This window comes from Hakea prostrata, chromosome 5 (genome assembly GCF_041222555.1).
Source record: "Hakea prostrata isolate BN-2017 chromosome 5, UWA_Hpros_2, whole genome shotgun sequence".
In the NCBI taxonomy this organism is placed as follows: domain Eukaryota; kingdom Viridiplantae; phylum Streptophyta; class Magnoliopsida; order Proteales; family Proteaceae; genus Hakea; species Hakea prostrata.
In genome coordinates, this window is record NC_142604.1 from 21776497 (window position 1) to 21782496 (window position 6000).

Here is a 6000-nt window from a genome sequence, read left to right on the forward strand (position 1 = left end):
GTACAATCTTTTTGGAACCAGAGGGAAGCTTGATCCTACCAATAAATACAAAAGCAGACCAAGAGTGTAAAAATAATTTTATATCAGTAACAACATTTCAAATGTGGAGTTTTTATCACAATGTAGCATCCAATCACAAAGACTTTGCTAGATAGATGAGGCTTATAATTTAAAGAAGCAAAGTACTCAAACACATAACACTCTCTAATTAAATAAGAGATATAAAAGCTTTCAGCAAGTATGATTTAGAAATAACTTAAAGGTACACAAATCATACAAATTAACAGCTCATGACATAAATGGCAATCGTACACTTGCACATATTAAGCAATGAATACTAGGAGAATTTTAATGAACCCATGCAAAAATGGGAATGATCAGATAAAGCAGTTAAGGATCAAATTGGGTTAGAGTGATCTCATGGGTGGATCTAAGGAACGGTAAAGCTCAAATTAAATGCACCCAATAAATTTGTCTGGAATTTAGGACAGACCTCTAGGTCAATGATTTATATTATAGCACTAGGGTTCTAAAAACAAACCAAAGTCTGGACTGGAAGTAATCCTGAAAACCCAAATTCTGTAATAGAGGAAACTGAGAAAAGAGAGAATCTTGAGAAACTCACAAACTGGAAACCAGAAAGCCCCAAAACACAATGTCATTGTATGTGTATGTTTGCCTGAAAGAGATGACTCATGGGTGTGAAGCCAAATCGAAACCCCCGCAACAGAAAACCAGAGATCTCTACCTAGGCAAATGCTTCAGGAAACCAGAGGTCTCATACCATTGCAGTGAAGGCATCGAATAGAAATGTTACCTTTTTTGCAGAAATGGGTGTGAAGCCAAATCGAAGCTCAACAAACCACCAGAACTCGACGACGATGGTCTGCAAAATAGGAAGCCAAATCGAAGTTACTGGCTGAAAGAAGACGACAGTCTGCAAAATACAAACCTAATAGTGCAGCATTATTATCAATATGAGCTGAATCTTGTCCTTGTCCCACACTTTGTTTCTTAGTTGTTGGATTTGGGTCCTCTTCTGACTGGCTCTTTCCGTAGAAAATTAAGTAACAGGTGGCATGATGCTCCAATGCAGTAACTAAGACACAAATCATAATCTGAATTTAGAGGTGAGGAAAGTCATACCTTCAAGAGAATGCTACATCGCACCTGGACTGCTAGTATTGTATAAACATCAAAGAAATGAGGATTGAATGTTATAGCCTGATAAGCAGACCGTGATGAGTTGAGTGTGTAGAAGGCAAGCTGCACAACACAAAAGACATTTTATGATAAGAATAGTGTACTCTGCAATTCAGGAAACAAAAGAAATCATCAGATGATTCGGTACCTTCGCATTTTCAACACACAAAATCCTTGTAGCAGTGTTCCATCATTAAATGAGGGTTCCACAAAACACAATCTGACCAACTGCACAGAAAACAGAAGTGTACAAAAAGAATAAGATACATGATTGTTCCCCCATTTTCCTTTCAGGAAAACATTAAATGTTGAAAATGCAAGAACATTATGGGTTGTATTCATGTACTTGGTATTCTTAAGGGTAACTGTTTCTCCCAATCCATTGTTAAGTTCTATCTGACTAGGAGCGTTGAGGTACACACAATCTACAAAACCTGGAAAAGTGATCACATCCCTGAATTGTGGGGAAAAAAGAGAGTCAGAATTTAGGAAGTAATAAAATGTATACTGCTCATACTTCATATTAAAACAGAAGTTGGTGCCTCTAAAATGAGTTCTTTATCCATCAAAATGGTAACTTCCTTTATAAAGTAAGTTGTACAACAGAGGGAAGATTTCAGTTAAGGAAATGTCAACTACCACATAGAAAGTATGTACGCATTTAGTCACAGACTAATGGAAAAGGTTAGCTCCCCAGCTCAACTAGCCAAGCTTAACTGTAATTGATCAGCACAGACAGATGAAAAAGACCATTTTAACTGCTGCATGGATAAGAGATCCCCATGGCTAATCACATGTCAAATTTTTAGGCACCTTCCCAAAACCATTTCCAGCTGCAAAAATCACCTTTCACATGTTGACTTTTCAGGAAAATTTTCAAGGCTTTATTTACTTTCTGATGATGGGCTGATTGGTACTTCTATGAGTTGCTATGCACTAAGGGGCAGGCCTTGGCACAACGGTCAGTGGACTACAGTTGTGGCCTGAAGTCAAGGTATCGGAGCAGCATCTCAGCAAAAAATTGTTTGGGTAAGGCTGCATCACCACCCTTACACCCACCCCCCCCCCCCGCCCAAACCCAAATTGAACTGCTTGTGAGGAAGCCTTTTGCACTGGGTTTGCCCTTTCCTGTCATGCACACTGAGTCCCTTCAGTTTATTTATTTATTTATTTTTTAAGGAATGAATGGACTATGATTAATAATTGAGATGTTTCTATTGCAAGGTACCAAGTAAATTCAGCCATAAGTGTTTTCCGAATTGTATAAAATGTGATCAATGTAGATTCACCCAACAACCTTTTACAAAACAATGGGGCATGCATTTATTAGAGAAAACTGTATAGTTACGACAAAGAGAATACAAACCTATCCTCAATGCTCTCCACAGGAATTTTAGGGTCTGGATCCTTGTTCAATGTTTTGCAACCCTTGAGAGATTTTATTGATGCCCCTGTTACGGATCCCTGTAGAATTCTACATATGCATCATGAATCACTTATTTGTTTAACAAACAATCCAGCGACTAAGACAAAACAAAAAGGCTACAACTAAATGATCCATTCTGATTTATATCTGTATATCTATCTTGGATCTGAAGATTATATATATCTGTGCTAAAGTCAGATCCAGACATAGGTTAGTAGTCTTTTTCACATTTTCCCCAAACAATGGAATGAAGCAAAACTATCAAGATCCAACCCATATCCAATTGATATTTTTGACAGTTTAAGTTACAATCGATGTGCATTAGCTAGTATGGGTTACATTGGATCTAGATCCAGACACTATATGGCTTGAAATAGATCAGAATCTAAATTTGGATCTGCATTAAACTAATCCACATTCAACCCGATTCATGCCTTAACAGAAAACATGAATTTAGCAACTCCCTCTGGCCCCCTATTAGCACCTCCGAATGGAATTAGGAGTCTTACACTGAAGTAAGTGTGCAACGCAGTATTAAACGAGAAGGGCTTAGAATCTGTATTTTTTATTGTCAGCTCTGTTGAAAGGCTCTTTGGGTTCAACCTGACCTGCAAAGGAATTGAAATTGCAAACCATAAAGATAAAAACTCTAAGTTAGGTTTCAAAGCAGAACAAAAAATAAAGAAAATTAGAGAACTACTGAATTCATGTAAATACTGACCATGTATAAAGCTTGGAAACTGAAATCCCACATGGAATGGCTGTAAGGAGCATCCCTTAGTTCCAGAGTTACGATGGGATTTCCATCCGCATTTGAAAAATCAACAATAGACCAATTCATGTTCCTTGCAAACCCATGCTGTTACAAAAAATGAATAATACATCAGAATAAAAGGAGTATCACTAGAAATCAAGACAAAAATTAGACATTGACTAAAAACTGAAAGCATCGCACTTGAACCAGTTTTCCAGATGCAAAAACCAGGATCAACCAATTCTTTGCTAAAGAAAATCAGCATTGGCAAATTGTAGAACAATAATTCAAGTTCTCTATCATTATAACATAAGAGAACATTTAAAAATAGTTTATCCAACAGAAGGAAGGACAATCTTTCCCAGAGATGCATGCTTTCATCTGGTAGGAATCTGCGATATCATGAAAGGTACAAACTAACCCCTACTATATCACATGCAATGATATAGATCCTTAAGTCCACACTATGTTGATAATATCTTCATTATCTAGAGCTATTTATTAATGACCTTTGCTTTTGGCTTAGGTATCAATACAACTAGAGATGGAAACCGTGAAAACTTATTTGATTTCGTGCCTTCATGGAGTGCAGACCCACTCAATACTCATGACAACACATAAAGTCCAATTATTGTAAAACAAGAAAATAAGAGGAATGATAAATTGACCAGTAGCAAAGACTGAAAAGACGAAATGGAAGTGAGCCACACCTGCTAAATTGGACCGGGTTCGAACTGTGGGAAATAATGTGGGATGCCTCCACTAATTTCATAAAAATGTGGTTATATTGTGAAAAAGAAGACTAGGAAAAAGCAATAATGAAAATTCAGCCTTCAAAGTCATCCTGCTCAAATGCATCCTACATTGGATTGAAAACCAAAAACCAAAAGGCAGCAAACTAATTCAAATTTTCAAGGTTCTCATCAAATAAGCTAAACCTATTAAGCTGGAGAGCATGGACAGTTGGCAGTTGATATCATTGTCCTCAGTTGACAGTCATTAGTGCACTTGGTAGTATGTGAGCAACATGAAGAACAGATAACATTCACACACCTGTATACCACTGAATCCCGTAATTTAGTGGGAAATAAACTCCACACACACAGAGAAAGAATCCATTGAATGGGGAAAAAAATCCTTCATGAACTTGATCATTTTTTCTTTCTTGCTATGGACAAATCAAAGACTACGATCTGATCCCCTCCACCACAGGGAACAAGTCAGAGAATCCAAATTAAATTGTTGTATTACCACAAAACCTTTTATTTTTCCCCCTACAGTAAGGAAAATAAAATAAGAGGCAGGCCACAAACTAGATTTACAGAGCCATGGCGATTTTCTTTAAAAATAAAACCTGGAGACGAGAAGAACGAGCGTACGTGAAAAAGGGAAACAAGGATTTCACAAGAGACGCTTGATCCTCGTCAATAACCGTCGCCGCTGGCAGAGATGCAATTTTGCTTGGGTCCTACGCCATTAATGCGCTCATTTCCCAAACGCATGTTAACAAGGGGTGACATTTCCTCATCAACAACAATCTCAGTATGTTGATTGTCATACAGTTGAGCTTGTAGTGACCCAACATTCTCTGTGGAGTAGTCAGACTCAAAACCTGCACTGATCGTAGGCATTCTCTCAGCGGAGCTAACCAAAAGGGATGACTCTGCATCTACAATCCCGTCATCTGTCTGTCGAGGCCGAAGATTTGCAGCATCGACCACTCCAAGACGATTTTCGTTGGCGGTTCAACTTCAACAGAACCTGACTTCGACGACCTAGCGACTATAAGTCCTAGACAGCAGCCGTCGACGATCCACGACTCCCATGGTTCGACTATACGGTAGTGCGAGCTTCATACACCAGAGCCGGAAGTTCTTCCTCCCTGCTCGAAGCAAGCTCAACCAAGAGCTTCAATGGCCCGCCAGGGGCCAAGACGGCAACCAAATTGTACACAGTCAGGGCCACAAGCAGAACCCAGATCGTCCATTCAGGTAATCTGGAAAACCAAGCAGCAAGATTATTGTTCAACCTCCTGCTTCCTCCTCTTCTTCTTCTTCTCCAGATTCGTCGGACCTCGAAATCGAAATCACGAAATGAGGGTTGGGCGGTTTCGTTTTGTGTTTTTCAAAACATTTTGAATATTTGAGTGGTTCGTATCTACGTATTTGACACAGGTATAAAACGTTTGATCGAACCGCCCAAGTTGAACCGCATTCATGCATTAGACCGAACCGAATACCAAACCCATGCTTTAAGAGATTTTTTGATTATTTTAATAAAAAGATAAAGCGCATCGTCCGATTAGATCGGACGGTCCTTGTGTGGCCCCCCCGCGGGGCGGGCGGGGCGGGGCGCCCAGGGGGCGGGGTTTTTTGTGGTTCCGCGGAAAAACCCCCCGCCCCCCCCGGGCGGGCCCGCCCCCGGCCCCCGGGGGGGGTGGTTTTGCTTGCCGCAGAGGGTTTTGACACTTGCTTTAAGTGACTGTCTTAGGACCTCCGGGTTGATTGTAGAATTCTCTGAACTACGATTTTGACTGGTTCCAAGATTTGATGAGGTGGCTATGCTTTTCTTTAAGGTGCCAGCAATTTTAGGTGATTCAGACAAGGCCGGGCCTTCA